This window comes from Lissotriton helveticus, chromosome 6 (genome assembly GCF_964261635.1).
Source record: "Lissotriton helveticus chromosome 6, aLisHel1.1, whole genome shotgun sequence".
NCBI lineage: Eukaryota > Metazoa > Chordata > Amphibia > Caudata > Salamandridae > Lissotriton > Lissotriton helveticus.
This window is the reverse complement of record NC_136067.1, coordinates 820,418,898-820,439,743: the sequence shown is the minus strand read 5'-3', so window position 1 is coordinate 820,439,743 and position 20,846 is coordinate 820,418,898.

Here is a 20,846-nt window from a genome sequence, read left to right as displayed (position 1 = left end):
TCATGCTAACCCCAGCTTCAGTCTGAAACATCCAGAAACACTGTAGACTACCAATTCGATCAGTTCCGGTAGCGCCCCAATGTAACCCGGTAGAGAAGAACTAGCCCTCCCCTCTTTGACTGATGGTTCTTGTTGCCTGTCCCTTCTGTTGTCATTTAACAGAACTATTTAGCCTGCTGAAAGGGGTTGTGTTTCGACCGCTGGTTGGTGGAGACATTTTGACTATATTCTGGACCTGCGTTGTCGCGTAATGCGTCATATGACGCGCCGCGTTAGCGCATCCGGAAGTCATCCGGGGCGCGCAGCGCGTAACGTAAGCATAACAAGTCATGTGACTTGTTAATAAAACTTTTCATTGGTTCATTTTACTTTTCTTATTCTAATGATGAAAGCCTTGGTCATATCACCTAAAAATTACGCTTTTAATTACTTCCGAACATTATTTTTTCTTAAATATATGTTATAATGTTCCAGGCTAATGTACTTTCCCGGAAATTTTACAACTGTCCTGCAAGTAAAATATATTCTTTTTTCGAGAAAAAGAGCGTTTCTTCGTCCCATGACGGAGCCGTTGAGCAAAAGAGGGTCGACCTGCTGTCTTAGTCGCCGATACGCCTGAATATGAGATTCTTATCGATCACTTTATGTTGCAGGAATAGAAAACACAACAGCCCTTGACCATTTATCTTTACTGCGTTCCTTCGTATTATACCTTTTACCCTTCATGTAATTGGTCTGCTTTATTTCACTTGCATTTTAATGATTCTAAAACAGTGACTATTATTAAAAACTTTACCAATGTATATACTACTACCATGTTTTCTTTTAAAAACCTTTATTGTGAAAATTTCATTATACAAATACGAGCCTATAACCACGTGGGCCTGCCACGGAGCAAACTGTAATCGTATATGATGAATAGACATTTACACTGTAGAGGAACGTAACGGGCGGGCCATTAGGTTGCAAGAACTAAGGTGTCTAACAGTTACGGAATCGGTGGACGTACATTTTATAATTAAAATACGACAGGGCCAGTTACAATAAAATTATCTAGATATACATTTGCGGGCAAGTACCATGGGTGACGTTAATTCGAACTTTCAACAGTACAGTAATCAATAACACATCAGAACTTAATATCAATAGGGATGTCGAAATATTCAATCAATTCTCGTCCCCGCCCGCCATGTGCTGCAAAACTGCATACGTATCTCGTGATTTCAAGGTTCTGCAACCAGTACACAACAAGGAGTTACGAGTCCCATTTATTCCGGCGCCATTTTGGGCGAGGACGGGCAGGTCCAGGATATAGTCAAAATGTCTCTACCAACCATCGACTATGATGATGTTCATATGCTGTATTTATTAGAGTAACACTCATCTGTCCACATGAAATTAATTTACCACAATCTAAACATGTCATTTTAATCTTTCCAAAGTTCTTCTAAATATTTGGGACCGTTTCCCTTGCCTCTGAAGCTCTGAGTGCCACTTCTTTGATGAATGTACTAGCAGGTCAGGGGTTCTCCTCCAAATCTCTCTTTTATGCAGCACTATAATTAATTGGTGCCACCTCTCCATATGACGATGCATGGTATAGTTACCACAACTATATTTTTTTTCGGTTCCTCTGGAGAGTTCATCGTGGCAGATGAAGCGTGTAACGTACCGGGCATTTACCTTTTTTTGCATGTACAGGAAAGGAAAAAAAAATCGAGCGTCCAAGTTCTAAGGTGTCCCAGGGCCATTTTAGTGGACCAGGCCCAAATCCAAAGAACAGGCCGCCATTTTGAGAGTCCTCTTGCAGCCGCCTGTCGCTGTAGCATCAAGAGCAGCCGAAACTCAGCTGAATGGCAACTGAAACGGTAAATGGGCGCCCCACTACATTTCAGCATTGTAGGATGACCACACCAGTACAGCAACTTGCTAGACATCACCTCGGTGCCATCCGGATCTCGGCGCCCCACTGCAGATGAAGAGCCTCTCAACTATGAAACCACCACGGTGACATCCGGATCTTGGCGCGTTGTGCTGCCTTCGGCCTATTCGCACATCGGTCCGCTACTGGCCCACGCAGAGTTTCAGCATTGTAGGATGACCACACCAACTTGCTAGACATCACCTCGGTGCCATCCGAATCTTGGCATCTCAACGCCTAGTGGTATCTTCCATACAGAAAATCTTGTTACGCTACCTTTGGCCCCATTCGCACATCGGTCCGCAACTTAGACATCACCTCGGTGCCATCCGGATCTTGGCATCTCAGCGCCTTGTGGTGTCTTCTACTCCGAAAATATTGTAGAAAATATTGTTGCGCTGCCTTTGGCCCCATTCACACATCAGTCCGCTACTGACACCATCTCACAGGCCAACAGGGCGCCCCACGCCGACTTTTACCATTGTACGATGGCCACACCAGTGCCACAACTTGCTAGACACCACCTAGGTGCCATCCGGATCTTGGCATCTCAGCGCCTTGTGGTGTCTTCAAATCAGAAAATATTGTTGCGCTGCCTTTGGCCCCATTCGCACATCGGTCCGCTACTGACGCCATCTCACAGGCCAACGGGGCGCCCCACGCCGACTTTCAACATTGGAGGATGGCCACAGAAGTGCGACAACTTACTAGACACCACCTCGGTGCCATCCGGATCTTGGCGCGTTGTGCTGCCTTCGGCCTATTCGCACATCGGTCCGCTACTGACGCAAACTCACAGGCCAACGGGGCGCCCCACGCCGACTTTCAGCATTGTAGGATGGCCACACCAGTGCGGCAACTTGCTACACACCACCTCGGTGCCATCCGGATCTTGGAATCTCAGCGCCTAGTGGTGTCTTCTATTCCGAAAATATTGTTGCGCTGCCTTCGCCCCCATTCACACATCGATCCGCTACTGACACCATCTCACAGTCCAACGGGGCGCCCCACGCCGACTTTCAGCATTGTAGGATGGCCACACCAGTGCGGCAACTTACTAGACACCACCTCGGTGCCATCCGGATCTTGGCGCGTTGTGCTGCCTTCGGCCTATTCGCACATCGGTCCGCTACTGACGCAAACTCACAGGCCAACGGGGTGCCCCACGCCGACTTTCAGCATTGTTGGATGGCCACACCAGTGCGGCAACTTACTAGACACCACCTCGGTGCCATCCGGATCTTGGCGCGTTGTGCTGCCTTCGGCCTATTCGCACATCGGTCCGCTACTGACGCAAACTCACAGGCCAACGGGGCGCCCCACGCCGACTTTCAGCATTGTTGGATGGCCACACCAGTGCGGCAACTTACTAGACACCACCTCGGTGCCATCCGGATCTTGGCGCGTTGTGCTGCCTTCGGCCTATTCGCACATCGGTCCGCTACTGACGCAAACTCACAGGCCAACGGGGCGCCCCACGCCGACTTTCAGCATTGTAGGATGGCCACACCAGTGCTGCAACTTGCTGGACACCACCTCGGTGCCATCCGGATCTTGGCGCATTGTGTTGCCTTCGGCCTATTTGCACATCGGTCCGCTACTGACGCCGCCTCACGTGCCAACGGGGCGCCCCACGCCGACTTTCAGCATTGTAGGATGGCCACACCAGTGCTGCAACTTGCTGGACACCACCTCGGTGCCATCCGGATCTTGGCGCGTTGTGTTGCCTTCGGCCTATTCGCACATCGGTCCGCTACTGACGCCGCCTCACGTGCCAACGGGGCGCCCCACGCCGACTTTCAGCATTGTAGGATGGCCACACCAGTGCTGCAACTTGCTGGACACCACCTCGGTGCCATCCGGATCTTGGCGCGTTGTGTTGCCTTCGGCCTATTCGCACATCGGTCCGCTACTGACGCCGCCTCACGTGCCAACGGGGCGCCCCACGCCGACTTTCAGCATTGTAGGATGGCCACACCAGTGCTGCAACTTGCTGGACACCACCTCGGTGCCATCCGGATCTTGGCGCGTTGTGTTGCCTTCGGCCTATTCGCACATCGGTCCGCTACTGACGCCGCCTCACGTGCCAACGTATTTTCTCCGCATTTTACACCCTATACCGCATAACAGGTCATGTGACTTGTTTATAAAACTTTTCATTGGTTCATTTTACTTTTGGTTTCCTAATGGTGGAAGGCTTGATCATGTGACCTAAAAACAACACTTTTCATTGGATGAAAACTTTTTTTTTTTTCCCAAACGATGAAAGCCCCACCTTGTTTTTGGATGTTTCAGACTGAAGCTGGCATCAGCATGAGAGCACCACCATCTCGTAGCTCAGTCGTGGTCATTCCGCGAGCAATCATGGCAGCCGCTCCCCACCAGAAGCCTGCAGGAGTCAGAGCCCCCAAAACTTTTGATGAATTCTCAAGGCGGAGGGGACGCTTTCGAGAATGGGGTCCAAGACCTAGCAGACAAGCGTCCGATTTCCAAGGTGTCCCAGTGCCATTTCAGTGGACCAGGCCCAAAAAGGAAACAGCCTGCCGCCATTTTGAGAGTCCTGTGACAGCCGCCTATCGCTGCACCGCAAGAGTGGGCGCAACTCAGCTGAATTGCGGCTTTTGACACAGTGGACCAAAAACGGACGGAATGGCAACTGAAACGGTAAAGGGGCGCCCCACTACAACAGATGACACTCCACCTGGAGAGGCCCGTTCACCGCCTCCCCCGGGGCGCCCCGCGCCGTTATTCGGAGCAGCATTGTAGGATACCAAAACCAGTGCGGCAACTTACTGGACATCACCTTGGTGCCATCGTTCTGCTGCCTTGGAACTATTCGCGCAACAGTTTGCTACTGATGACCCACCCCCCGCGACGCCCCATGCCGTTATTTGCTGGGTGGCAACTTACTAGACATCACTTTAGTATCATCTAGATTTCAGCGCGTTCTGCTGCCTTGGAACTATTCGCACAACAGTTTGCTACTGATGACCCACCCCCCGCGACGCCCCACGCCGGAAATCTGGACGTTGTGCTGCGTTGGGACTATTCGCACAGCCGACCGCTACTTCGTTGTTTTTCCCTAAAAATGTTTATATGTTATTACTATTTTTGTTTTCTTGTATATATTTATAAATTATTAAAGTTTTATAATCTTACTACTTTGTCGGAGTGCTATATATTTTTAATGTGACACATAATTGTAAAAACTTTGATGTACAAAGAGTCATCCCTGGAATCTTCCGCTTCAGGCTCGGTCCCCTCCCCAATCACAATACAGGATGGTTTTCAGATAATAGCAACGCTTCTGCTGTGACGGATCTCATCGAGTGTGGGCCTTGATCTACTATAACTCCTTTGAAGAGGGGTGATTCTTTACAGCTGTGGCCATAAACTACATCTGCAGGGCTAGCTGATACCCTAGGACCAGCCTGGACAATCGGACACAGAGGAAAAGGAGTGTCAGAGGGTGCGGTAGTGAATAGGGCGAAAGGGAGGTGTCGGGCGGGCACAGGGTGTGATTCTCAGGGAAGAGCAGCGCAGATGGGGGGAGGTTTATTACCCATGCATAAGACAGAGAGCGGGGGTGACCACTGCCTGGGGGAGATGCTTGCGAGGGTGGGGAGCCATGCTAAGGATCGACAGCGTGCACAGAGTGGGTCTGGTCAAGGCATCTAAAATGGCTGCCGTGCACGACAAAAGTGTGGCATTTGAAAAAAGACAAGATGGCGCAGACAATGTTTTTCAACACTTCCTGATTTCCTTCGAATCGAACGTTAACAGACGTTGGGGCATATTACCAAAGTTAAGCAATATTTATCCCTAACGATGCTTAGCAACGATTTTTTTACCGTCAGAAATTATCGCAGATAAACCTTGCTATTATCAAGGTTTATCGGAAATACGATAAAAAACGACCGCAATGCATTAATATCGCTGAAAACTCAGCGATATTCATGCATTACCGAGCTAATGCTCTTAGCCATGTTATCCACCTCCCATTGGATAACATGGCTAAGAACTGCTCAGGGCAGGTGGTAGCTTTTGGAGATATTCGCGCTTATCTCGAATATTTCCAAAAGTTGATAATAGGAGATAGCGATGTTAGCGACTGTTTCCAGTCGCTAACATCTTGGCATGCCCACTTTGCATGTCATTAGTGATAAATATCACTCACATGCAAAGTGGGGCCCAAGATGGTTGCTATATTCTACTAGCCGTCGCTAACTGGTGTTAGCAACAGCTAGGTAATACACATATAATTTTATCTCCGCGAAGCGGAGCGCTGTTACAGATATATATCTTGTTTCTGAACGTTAATTTCTCAAAATGCACTGAAGCACATATATTGAGACCTAGCAAAGGCACATCGGGCTACCAGTCCCTACAATTTTGCCAAGTTTCGTGCAAATCCATTCAGCTGTTCGATCCTACCGAGAGACAAGATGGCGGCCGCTACGGACTGTTTGGAATGTTTACAGACACCGGAGAGCCAATCAGCTTCGCTTCGCAAAGCTCCGTAACGCGAAAAGTACGCGAAGCGGTGCGCTGTTACAGATATATATCTTTTTTTGAACGTTAATTTCTCAAAATCCACTGGAGCACATATATTGAGATCTAGCAAAGGCACATCGGGCTACCAGTCCCTACAATTTTGCCAAGTTTCGTGCAAATCCATTCAGCTGTTCGATTATTATTATTTTTATTTTTTTTTGCCCCGCGGGCCCTTTTAAAACCTCCACATCAAACCTAGGGGGTGAGCGACAATGTACTATGCCCCCTTATGGTCATTTGCCCCTTCGCTTTGGCCTCCTCTTGTCTCTCTATCCTACCGAGAGACAAGATGGCGGCCGCTACGGACTGTTTGGAATGTTGACAGACGCCGGAGAACCAATCAGCTTCGCTTCACAAAGCTCCGTTGCGCGTAAAGTACGCGTCCTGGGACGCTGCCAGGTCCGCTGTTACAGATATATATCTTTTTTTAAACGTTAATTTCTCAAAATCCACTGGAGCACATATATTGAGACCTACAAAAGGCACATCGGGCTACCAGTCCCTACAATTTTGCCAAGTTTCGTGCAAATCCATTCAGCCGTTCGGGCTAAAAGTGAGGCCAACCGCCCTATGGAAAACTCAATGTTAAAAACACGTTTTGGGACCCCCCTTTTTTCTCGGCCCCCCCTTGACGAACCCCCCCCAAATTTTCAAGGGCTGCTCAGAAACAAAATGTGCCGTTTTCCTGAAAATTTCAGCCAATTCCGTCCACAAACGCCAAAGTTATTAGACATAGAATTTTCAAAAAACCCATAGAGAAAAAATCCTAACTATATATACCTACTGGCGACCGCCAGTAGGTAATATATATATATATATATATTGAAAATGTAAAAAATTGAAAGGCAAAAAATTAAAAAATTATACTGGCATGTCAGCTAAGAAAGTGAGGTGTGTGCTGAACATTCTTCAGTCGACTGACTCACAATATAGACCTCCAGCAATCAAGTATCTTTTCCAAGCCGGTTGTAGAAATGTTCACATATAGACAGTTATGACAAGTTTTGAAAAACAACATACCCGCCCCCAGGCATTTTTGTCATTCAGATCCCTTGTCTTTAATGTTTGTGAGTAGGTCTGCAGAATTGGAGCCTGGTAAACATTGTACAGCTGGCAGGCATGTGCTCGAAACAAGTTGCAATGCTATTTCAGAGACACATCTCAGCTGAACCGGGTGTGGGAACTAAGGGAGAAAGAACAAGAGCATGAAGTATGCAGTAAAGTAGATAAATGTCTTTCATGCTTAAACTCTGTCTGCCTTTTTTCAGCCGCTTCGTAAAGAATAAGGATAAAGCCAACGGTTCACGCCTCTTTATAATGATATTTTTGTTGAAATGGCTCTATATGTTGTTAAGTGACATCTCTGTATAGATGCACGTTCAGACAAAACATATAAAGATACGTATGTACACACACACAGTTAACCCGTAGAGTACAACATACACAAACAGGCGTAGTCCAACATGCAAACATGCACACACAACACCGATCAGACAGGTAAGTATACCAAGCATACTTAGTTGTTTAGGTAGTTACAGGAGTATGTGGGTTGATGGATTGCATGAAAGTATTGATCTATAAAGAGAAGGACATGTGGAGGGCTTGAAGGACTAATGGATGGATAAGAGAGGCATATTGGGATGAGTGAGGGTCTGGATTTGGACGGGTAGATGAAGGCCACCAGGAAAAAGGGAAAACACGTGCATACTCAGTCCTAAATGTTATGTTTGAAATCAACTCAGAAATGAGTGGGAATTGTGTGCAAATGTGCATTATGCAATGTTTATAAAACTGTAAAAACAAAACATTGTTACTACAAAATATAAACAAAACTACGTGTGAATTGAGGATGGAATAGGCTTGCATATTGGGGTACGGTTGATTGTAAAATACATCTGCCAAAACCTTTCACACCACTCATATGATCTTTTCAGATAGTCCCCATTCATATACCAATGGTTCTATTTTCCGTGTGTATCCTCATTTCTAAAATATTTTTCTAAATATTCGAATTGACTTTTTTCATTTTGTTAGCCATTTTAGGAAGATGTTGTGGAAAAACATATCATATTGCAATGCAGTGATTCATAAAGATAAATTTCCTTCTAAAGAGACAATTGTGGCAAAGTACCTCTGTCCATTTTTTTTTAATTAATGAGCAAGATATCAACTTGTCAATGAATAGTAACGTTCTATCATGTTTACCTAGCCCCCCTGTGTGAAGAGGATTTCCCATCAATCTATAACTTTATATGATGTCTGCAAAGTCAAATAAACCTTTCAATGTAATTATCATATTAAAGTTTTAATTGTGGCAAATATTTCACCAGTTAGTCCGTCACAAACTCAACATGCTCCTTAATTTGCTTACCCATCCTTGACGAATCGCATGTGAGTTCTTTCATTTGAGACATCCATGACCTGATTTTTGTAAGGGTGGAAGCCAGTGAGTTGATGCACTGTGTGCTGGCATTCCTTAGGTAAAGATGCCTAGTAGATGCTTGTCTGTTTATGTATCTCACCAAAAGGCCCGACACAAGAGGTGAAGATTGAAAGGACAAGGAAAGGAACTTTGGGTTACTCCGAAGGGGCAGCTGTCGGGGCTGAGAAATAGCTGCTTCATTGGAAACTGTTTGTTAGATATGCTTGGAACCATATGAAAATGGTATTTCCGATGCCCCTTTGACTATAAAAAAATTTAGTAGGATGTCATTGTCTATGGTATGAAATACTGGATAGGTCAAGGAGTATTAATAGGTAAACTTTAACTGCATTAATGACACTTAGAGCGTAGTCAACAACTTTGAGAAACAGATTGGTACACTACAAGTATTAGCCCAAATGTATTCTTTTGTTAAGATCTTTTGCTCAAGTTACTTTAAATACTGAGAACAATATTCTGATATATTAAAAATATGTGCCTAATATTATGAACATTTTCGCACTTAATTGAAAGCACTGCACTTTGTCAAGCCATATTTTTCCAGTGCTGGACTAAAACGGTGCAAACTAAGCCTAACCTCTATCTTGAATATTAACACCGCCATGATGTATGTGGGTTTTCATTATTCCTCACATTCAGTGTGCCAAAAGGTGCACCACGAAATGCTCTGTATTGACCAGCTGTTCTCAAAGAACTCCGGGGGAAGCTTTTTTTCAAGGCTCATCCTGCCTGTAGTACTGTAAGCCAATTCATAATTTGAGAATGTCATGGTTGTCCATGTTACTAGAATTATACTGACACATCCAATTACATTAGATAACAAGCATTTACAATGCAATAGGTCTCGCATTATTAAAGTTGGAGCAATTGGCATTGTAAATGACAATGTCTTTTATTCATTGTTTTTAAAACCTGCAATCGGTGCATAAACACGCACTTTGAACATATATTCCTCGCTTACAATGAGCAAAGCTGGCAGTAAAAGAGACTTCCAGCCTTGCTTCTCATAAGCATGGACTATAAGTGCAAAGTGCTTGTTTACGCAACGATGCAAATGAAAAAAAGGCATTGTCATTTACAATGCCAATAGCTCAAACTTTAATAATGCGAGACCTATTGCATTGTAAATGCTTGTTTATTGATGCCATCATCTTGTGCTGTATAGCATGGATGGATGTTATGTATTATTTAAGGCAATAACTGATGACTTTCAGAACTTTACCCTTTTTGCAACCTTACATCACCAATATATAATTAACTTCTGTGCATTTCAAAGGAGTCTGTAAAGATGTCCTTTAACCTGACTCTGGATACATCAACCCATCAGGTTTGTAGATCCCTCAGTGGGGTGCGCACAACTGTGTATGATGTATGTTTGAATGTGTGGGTCTTTGGGTGTGTTGTGGTCTTTTGGGTCTGACCCCCAATGTCAATTTATGCAGGTGTTTATATTGATAAACCAAGATCCAATGCTTTTACTAATATTTTTTGGTCTATACCTTTGTCCCATTGACAAAAATACGTACTATTCTTTTCCCAAAACATACACGTTGTGAGTGTAAATGTTTTGTCCATCTGTGGTTAGGATTGGCATTGGATGTAAACACAAGTTGCACCCCTTTCCATCTTTGGTAGGAAGCATTGGCATTGTGTAACTGAAAACGGATGATCAATTTCACCACATTTTTCATTAATCGGAGTTTACTCCCAATTTATTCCTCACAAGCAACGGCCCTATGTGTGTGATAAGTGTGTGAGACAGCTTCATAGATTGAATCTAAATCTCAAACTCCAATGGTTTTTTATACGAGCATAATCTCACGTAAATACCAATATTCGTGTTCAAAATTGTTATTGTATTTCGTGTCTTCTCTATGTTCATAGCTCACAGAAAACTAGTTCAATGAGAAAATGTCCCACAGTGTCTGTGAAACTCGAGGTGCGCTGCATGGACATCCACAGTGCAGTTTACTTTGCAGCTGCTCCCAATACACTCGTGCACTGTGTTTGTGTGCAGCATGTGTGATCTTGTTCACATCATAAACAAAGAGATCCCGTCTCTGTTGTGCAGGAGTGTGGGGTGCATGTTGTTATGTTCTGAGTTTTGCACACTGATGCAGCAGGGTATTCTTCTGGTAACACCGTGGATTTAGCACTCTCCCATGATGTATTCCTGTGGTAATTCCCTTGCCCCGTATTATTTAACGCTGCAGTTCCACGCCCTGTCGATTTCCTATTCAAAACTCAATCCCGAGCGCTGAGCCTGCTCCCCGAGGAGTTAATGCTCTCACCCTGCGGTGACTCAGCAGCTGGCCGCCTCTGATGGCAGAATTACACATTATCGTCATCCAAGCGTGCCTAATGCGAACATCTCCTATGTGGGCCCTAATCCCCGAGCCAATCCCAGGCGGGGATGAAGGCTATCCTGACTCAGAGCACCTACGACCCTTCATCCGCGACCCTGTCTTCCCGGCGCCCCTCAGCACAGTAAACACACCGTTTCAAATCTGCACGAGTAAATATTGCCACGCGCGTTGTCACAAGCGCATACCATGTCACGTGCGCACTTTCCTGCACGTTTATGCTGCACATTTAAATACGTGACCTCTGTTTCAATGGCGGCGTGAAGGTGTCTTTGGCTCTGATGAGAGTAAATAAATAGGCAACAAAGCATGCTAACAGGTCTGGCTTATAAAGGAAAGTGCCTCTTAAATCCTTGATGGGTTTAGACACTCAGATTATATCCTCACACATGTACTCTGTCACTCATCCTTGCACACTTGCTTCCATTAATCTACCCACGTATTCATTCTTGATTTCACCCACTTACAAAACCACAATAAACTATACACTCAAACTCAACAACATATGAAAAATACATTAAAAGCAGAATGACAAGAAAAAAGAAAGCAAGGTGGCACATAAACATGGTGGGCACATGCTTACAATAACAAATAAAATTAAACACAGCAGCGGTTGGCTGTCTTGCAGTAGTATTGGACATAGTATATATATATTTTTTAAGTTCCAGCATGGCCGCCACATGCAGAACAAAAGTATTGGCCATCTTGGAATGGTAAAATGATGACACAATATGGGCAATAGCATTCCACAATAGTTGCCAGGTTTTGAGTCAGAGAGTATGCAGGAGGGTGGTGCAATGCATATGAAATGAGGGTGAGGCAATCAGCCTCTTAGCGCTGTCAAGAGAGATATAGTGTGCTCTAAAAATACAAGACGTGCGCGCGCACGCGCACTGGCAAAAACGAAACCTATCGTGGGGCGGGACTTCCGTTTTGTGAAGCCCGCGCCCACGGAGTGCCTGGCCAGAGAAAGAGCCCCGCGGAGGCTGCAGATGTCCGGTAAGTGGGCCTTAGTTGTAGGGGAGGTGGGGGATGCGCTTCTGTGTATGTGTGCGGCGGGGCGGGGCGGGGGACGGGGGTCTATGTATGTATGTGTGTGTGCGTGCGTGTGTGTGTAGGTGCGCTGGTGTGTGTGTGTGTCTCTGTGTGTGCTGCTGCGGGGGCGGGGGGAGGAGGGGTGTCTCGGTATGTATGTGCATGTGTGCATGGGCGCTCGTGTGTGTGTGTGTGTGTGCGCATGCGTGTGTGGTGTTGGATTGCGAGAGCATGTGAATGGCAGGCAGGGGATGTGCACAGCGCCGTGCGCGCCCTCGAGGGCAAATCGGAGACGGCAGAGGCTCGTGCTTGTACACCGTCTCACATTCCCCCAGACACGCCAGCAAAAGATCTTTCGCAGACAAAAGCATGCTTCGCATGCTTTTTAGGTCTGCTCGACCTAAAAATGCTTCATATTAATAGCCATGGTGGTGGATGGGTGGTGGGATGGTGTTAGATGATGCTGCAGTATAATTTGTATTCTGATTTGTCAATCTGAACAATGATGTGATTACCTTACACTGACAATGCGAAATTAGCTATGTATTTTTCTACAACAATGCTAATTTCTGGAGGTGAGCTACGAGTTTGGCTCACCGCGATATAGGGTGTACCGTCATCAGTATAGTTCTTGCTTAGGACTTGCAAAGTTTTTGTTCTGGGACTCGACTTAATGTCAGACTCTTTGCTGCATCTGATTGAGACTTATTCTAATGGCCCACATTGATTTACAATGCATTTTGACTAATCAATATTTTTGCATTCTGTATTATGCTTCAATTATTTAATAAAACCTTCATGGTTTCTAAAATTACTGGACTTGAACCTTTTTGACTTAATGCTTTTTAATTGGCTATACTGTTTTATTTGCTGTAAAACTGTTATCTGTTGGGACATATTTCCTCATATTTTCTTGACGCTAACACCGTCTACAATCCTGTGCAGGTACTTTATCTGATAAAATAATGTCAACAATACAAAGGCAACCATTGTAGGTAGTCTGAACCTGAAAGTGTTTACTTTTTCTGGTTTGCAATGTATTTTAGAAGTTTCTATATATCACATGTACATTTTCATAAGTGTGTGCTGCCTGCTTTGAAGGTTCTGTATTTCCTCTAGAGTGAATTCCTTCATGGCGAATCATGTATTGTTCTTGATACACTTTTCTTTATTGTCGTTGCATATATGCCAGTTTTTGAATTTCCTATAACTAGTGAATAACTATTGGGGGAAAAAACTTGTATTGTTTATTTTTTTTTTATGTGTTTGTATATTCGGATCCAAAGTTAAATCGCTTTATGTAATGCTAACTGAATGACCGTTGATAAAGCAGGACTATATAGATTCATATTAATATAGTTCATTTAGAAATTAGGAGAAAGGTCATAAAGAGCATAACGAAGGTAAAGGGGCCAAAATTATGTCAGGTGTCACAGGGCTGGATTTAAAGTCTGTTTTATGTTAAGTATATAGGGGAATACATACATGGTCAAAGTAACAATGATTCACAATTCAGTAGATCAAACAATGGTAGCTCAAAAACAAGGTGGTTGAAGTTGTGATTGTGATATACAAAATGTGTGTGGCAAAATAATGTGACTGAACGGCGAGAGTTGTTGGGTGAGTTTTATTGATGAAAAAAGTTGCTGTAGTACTGCTGCAAGATAAGATGTGCAGCCTCCTAGTCAGGCCGTGATTTGGAACTGACGTTTTTAGTGGTGTAACGGAGCTTCAAAGATGGGCTGTTGCGAATAGGTGAAGTGTGTGAAGTAAGAAAGGTTGCTGTAAATAATGGCTAAGGTGAGATGCTTTATGGTGTGCAACGCCAGGCTGTGATGCCCCAAGGTGGGCTGCTGGATGTAGTATTGTTGGGCAGTGAGGATGTGACAAAATATGAGGCATGTGGTGACTTGCTAATGCTATAACGAGGGTGCATGAGTAGTCGTGTGGGGCTGCTGTTCAGTCTTTAATAGAAGAGTTTGTATTCACTGATACGGATTAGTAATAAATGGTTCCTGATCAGTAGTTTATTTGTGATGTGAGTTAATGATGGTTGCTGTGAATACAATGGTTGCTGTGAATACAATGGTTCATAAATGGATGATGCACAGTTTCATAGGGGATAATGGACAAGTGGGCAATGTGAAATAAGTACGGGATAGACATATAATGTTCTAGGAGGGTATGATATTGGGAGGATGAGTGACGGGGAACCTACAATGAGGGAGTATGAAGGAACAGAGGTGGATGTAGTTGCTAGAGTTCAGAAAAATTCATAAGTAAGAAAAAAAAAAATTCAAAATTGAGCACATGGGCATGCGGTCTAAACCTTATGGGCTCTATTAGTTCTGCCTTTCCCCTAGGAGAGATATTTGGCCCAGGGAGGCACCAGCATCCTGAGCAATTCAGAAACAAAATTCGGGAAAAAGGTCCAGAAGCAACATAGGGCCTGATTATGATGGCAGTGGGACTAACAACATCAGCCATCTGTGGCGGTCCCACCACCATCGGACCGTGCAGGGCCACCCGCCCGCATTACAATGGCGGGCGGATGGTTGGCAGTCGAAGAGAACGACCACCACGCATCCGATGGGTGAGCCCGTCTGTGCATTGGAGGGAGTTGTTTCCCTAAGACCGTGGTGGTGCCTGCTCAGGCACCACCACAGGGATTATAATGTCCCTTTCTGCCTGCCATGAAAAGGCTGGCAGAAAGGGACTTTGGGGACCCATAGTGGGCCCCCTTTCCCTCCTGGACCTCTGATGTGGGCTCTGGGGGGCATCAATAGTGCCCCACTACATATCCCTGCACCATATGGCAGGCACCGCATGGTGCCTGCCACATAGTGCAGGGGTATGTCAGATGTGTATTTTTTGTATTGCGGCGTGTGCTGCAGCCCGCAGCACACACCAAAACAAAAAGAATACACATTGTGACCTCCTTGAATGTGGTTGCATTGTAATTCCTATGGGTGGACCGCCAACAGCTAGTCGGGCTGTTCCATCCCCGATAGGATGGTGGTTGGACGAAAGTCCGACCGCCATCATAATCAGGACCATAATGTCAAAAAGGCTTTTGTATGGAGTAGCCCAGGAAGGTGGTGTGCAGGAAGTGTGCCACAACATTAAAAAGTGGAGAAAGACATGCAATGTAATGGGAGCTATAGAGGACAATGCTTTAGTGTGGATAACACAATCAATACAATGAAGTATCAGGATTTATATCCCTAAAACTGGCACAAATAAAAAATAAGGAATGAAATGCAACTATTCTACTCTGTTCTATTCTATGTGGACTTCTAAACTGCATGGCTACCCTAAGGCTTCCCAGTGCTAGATGATCCTTAGAATTGCACATGAGCTAACAGAGGTCCATATTAAGAGGTCTTGATTAGTAGGGGTAGAGCCAAGCTTTAAGCTGTTTCCCAAACCATGTCTCGTTGTCTACGCTTCTTAATTCTATTAGCAGTGAGTTCCAAAGTTTAGTAATGAGATGTGAGAAGGATCTTATGCCCCATCTAGATCTGTGAATTCGAGCTACCTTCAGGAGTCGGTGGTAGAAGATCTTATAGGCATACTAGGGATGTATACTGTCAAGAGTGGTTTAATCAGGGCAGGTACTTTGGAGTTAAGCCCTCTAAATTCAAGACATAATGTTTTAAAATGTATACTTTCATTGTATATGAGCCAATGGAGAGAAGCAAAGGCATTTTTATCTGAGGTGTGTTTTGGGTCCTTGCTGCCACAGTTTGGAAGACCTGGAGTCTTTTTATAAAGTATTTAGGGGAACCTAAGTATAGGGAGTTCTCATAATCCAGTTGAGAGAGAACTAGTGATTGGACCACAGTTCTTTTGGATGCGATGGGTAAAAGATCTAGGATTTTGCAATGAGCCAAAGCAGGCTGCTGAAAGATTTTTCTTTGTGCATCCTTAGAAAGTGAACTGTCCAGCCACATACCTAAACGATTTATGGTGGAGGAAGGGGTAGGTGGATTGCCCAAGCACTCCAGCCATTCTAGAGATGTTTGAGGGTCTAGTCCATTCCCCAGAATCATCAGCTCTGCCTTTTCCCCACTTAGAGGCCTATTAGGATGGCGGACGGAAACGGGTTCCGTCTGCCATGGTCGCGGCAAAAATACTCCCGACCGCACCGCGGATAATTCGCGGTTGTGATTAGGATATTTCTGTCATCAAACACAGACCGCGGATGGATCACATCAAAGACCGCCGCAAGCGGATGTACCACAGAAACACCCTCCGCCGTGGACGCATTGACCACGGAAACAGGCCCAACCGCCGCCAGACCTGCGGAGGGTCCGGTCGCACGATTAGGATAACCCCGCCATCCCAACGGAACTCACCACCTTCCTCGACCGCCGCGGAAAAAAAGCATCGACAAACGGAGCATGACTGCGGAAGGACCAAACGAACATCACCCCTGCCGTCAAGCCGATTCAAAAATGGCGGACGGAAGGAAATAGAAAACACCAAAAACAGGACACACACCCACCTGAAACACCCACCCCTAACAACTACACGCCCCAATGACACCCCCCTCCCCCCAGCACCAACAGGAGCACCCAAGTTACCACACCCACAGAACACCTGAGTGGCAACAACCATTGTGACACAACCACCACACAGAGTATAAAATGAATCCCTCTCATTACCACAATCCTTTACATCACAGCACAGCTGGAATAAAGAGGCAGAATAGCACAAACAGCAAACACACATACAACCTGCACACCAACACACCCACCACACAAACCCCCACAACACCATCCCTACATACCACACACCTGCACACCCCACCCACCCCACCAACACCGTGCACATCACACACCATGGCACCCAAGAAAAACCCCAAGTTCACAGAGAGTGAGTTGAAGGTCATGGTGGATGAAATCATCCATGTCGAACCACATCTGTTCGGTAGCCTAGTCCAGCAGACCACCTTGGCAACTAAAACCACCATGTGGGACAGGCTAGTGAGCAGAGTGAATGCTTCAGGGACCATGCCAAGCACCAAACACGAGATCCAGAGGCAGTGACACGGCCTCAAGGCAAGGGTGAAAGGCATCAGGGCCAAGAACCACCTGCGGGCACAACACACTCCCCCGGAGCCCATACCTTTTGCCGAATGGGAGGAGAAGGTGCTGGGCATACTGCACCCTGAAAGCCTGGAAGGAATCGAAGAGGTACTTGAGGCTGGTAAGTACAAACCGATGACCACTATCACACTGTCATGGTCTGCTTTGCACAACTGCCAATACACATCTCCAAGGCTCCAATCCATGCATGTGGACCACACAGTCACTCAAATGTGAAGTCCTGGGCTCAAATACACCCACCATGATCGACCACAAATGTTGCCACCTACGTTCCCAGGCTTGCATGTTGTCAAAGCCGCCAACACCACAACTCCCAACAGGCCCCCATGTCTATAGGGAGGGTGGGGGTAGGTGGGTGAGAGTCCAGCACTACAACGCCCAACAGGCCCCCATGTCTACAGGGAGGGTGGGGGTGGGTGGGTGAGAGTCCAGCACTACAACTCCCAACAGGCCCCCATGTCTACAGGGAGGGTGGCGGTGGGGGGGGGTCCAGCACTACAACTCCCAACAGGCCCCCATGTCTACAGGGAGGGTGGGTGAGAGTCCAGCACTACAACTCCCAACAGGCCCCCATGTCTACAGGGAGTGTGGGGTTGTGTGTGTGGGGGGGGGGGTCCAGCACTACAACTCCCAAAAGGCCCCCATATCTACAGGGAGGGTGGGGGTGGGTGGGTGAGAGTCCAGCACTACAACCCCCAACAGGCCCCCATGTCTACAGGGAGGGTGGGGGTGGGGGGGGTGGGTCCAGCACTACAACTCCCAACAGGCCCCCATGTCTACAGGAAGGGTGGGTGAGAGCCCATCACTACAACTCCCAACAGGCCCCCATGTCTACAGGGAGGGTAGGGGTGGGTCCAGACTACAACTCCCAACAGGCCCCAGTGTCTACAGGGAGGGTGGGTCCAGCACTACAACTCCCAACAGGCCTCTATGTCTACAGGGAGGGTGGGGGTGGGTCCAGCACTACAACTCCCAACAGGCCCCTATGTCTACAGGGAGGGTGGGGGTGGGTGGGTGAGAGTCCAGCACTACAACTCCCAACAGGCCCCCATGTCTACAGGGAGGGTGGGGGTGGGGGGGGTGGGTCCAGCTCTACAACTCCCAACAGGCCCCTATGTCCATAGGGAGGGTGGGGGTGGGTGGGTGAGAGTCCAGCACTACAACTCCCAACAGGCCCCCATGTCTAAAGGGAGGGTGGGGGTGGGGGGGGGGTCCAGCACTACAACTCCTAACAGGCCCCCATGTCTACAGGGAGGGTAGGGGTGGGTCCAGACTACAACTCCCAACAGGTCCCAATGTCTACAGGGAGGGTGGGGGTGGGTCCAGCACTACAACTCCCAACAGGCCCCTATGTCTACAGGGAGGGTGGGGGTGGGTGGGTGAGAGTCCAGCACTACAACTCGCAACAGGCCCCCATGTCTACAGGGAGGGTGGTGGTGGGGGGGTGGGGGGGTGGGTCCAGCTCTACAACTCCCAACAGGCCCCCATGTCTACAGGGAGGGTGGGGGGGTGGGTCCAGCACTACAACTCCCAACAGGCCCCCATGTCTACAGGGAGGGTGGGGGTGGGTCCAGAACTACAACTCCCAACAGGCCCCAATGTCTACAGGGAGGGTGGGGGTGGGTGGGTGAGAGTCCAGCACTACAACTCCCAACAGGCCCCCATGTCCCATCCCAGAGCAAGATGGAGTCCGCCCACCATTTTCTGACCAGTGCATCTCCTCCTTCAAACCTACAGGTAGGTAGCCATCTTCACAGGGGCACCATCCAACAGCAGGACCGGACCACACATATACAAGTATTGTCTCCCCACCTCCACACCACCATAATACCCAGTACTGTCTACCACACCAACATGATGACACCAACAACCATGTCCTGATTCCCTAGAAATGTGTAATGTAACAACAACAAACCTGTCATGTCCACAGCATTGATTCTTAAATTCTTGTCCCTCAGGTGATCGCAACTTGACAGGCGAAACCAGGAACCGCCAGCACCAGGCGCCCCCCTCACAGGCAGGACTCTCCGGTGAAGATTCCATGGACACCTCGGGTGCAGAGGACGATGCTGGCCCAAGAACACTCCCAGGGCCATCAGGCTCCTAGGACATCCCTGCCTCCACCACCTTGGCCAGTGTAACAACACCAACACCTGCCATTGTGAGCTGTGCAGCTACCACCACCACCACCACCACCGCCACCACCACCACTCCTGCCAGTGCCACCCTGCCTGACCCATCGGCCGATGATGGGCCATCAACATCTCAGGCTAGCAGGGAGAGTGGACGGGGGAGGACACAGGTGAGGCCACAGCTCACAAACAGGAGTGCAGGTGCAAGGCGAGGTTGGGAACAAGACCCAGCCCATCCTGGGACTGAGACCCTGGATGCCATTGGCAGAGTGCAAGCCTCCTACGAGCGGTCGCAGGCACAGGCGGATCGGGCACACCAAGACTCGCTACAGACCTGCCAGCTGATGCGGTCCATGGACACCCGCATGGGACAAATTGTTGACCTCATGGGGCAGCAAACAGCTCTTTGGAGGGAGTGGTTATCCCGCGCCACACCACCTCCCCCTCCCCCAAGTGGCCAGCGGGACAGGGCACCAACACCACCACCACCATCACCTGAGGCCACTGACAGGGAGGTGGTCCCTGAACAACCTGCCCCCACAGCTTGCTCCGCTCCGGCTCCAAGACGGAGAGGCCGCCCGAGGCTGGATCCAGCAGAGAGCAGTGGCAATGCACCATCCACCCGCTCGAAGAGGGGCCGCTACTGACTTCACCTCAGCCTGGCATTCACTCTGCGAACTATCTTGCCCCACAATGCAAAAGCATTGGCACACGTCTGTTGGACTAGGTGTACATCACACAATGTGGTGTCCCCACGGTGTTGTCATCTGACATGACCTTCAACTCACACTTCCCCCCCAACACCTATTTGTAAATATGCACTAACAGTAATCCACACCTTGTAAATAAACACCACGGAAACACTCAAGGCTGTTCGACCTCCATGTTTTAAAGAAAGGGGGTAAGAGGGGTGCACTCTTGATACGTCCTATTCTTGAGATACTACACTCAATTAAATAAAGGGTGCTCACTACTAAATTATGTTGGCTAACATAATATGTGAACAGACGAAAAAGTAGATGAGGATCTACAAGTGGTGAGCACTGTTCCTGGTGGAAACATTCCAATTTCCAAAAATAACTAAACCATAGACAAGTTTATGTTAAGCAATAAAGTTTTTAGTTTTCACTTTAGAAAATATATACATTCAACAAATAAAACGTGAATATATCAATCCTATTCACCTATTTAACAACTAATGTGTTTTCATATCTAGCGCTATATTGGATTATATTCTCACAAGCACAATCCTGTTTTTGTACACAATCACAATCAGATATGGTGACA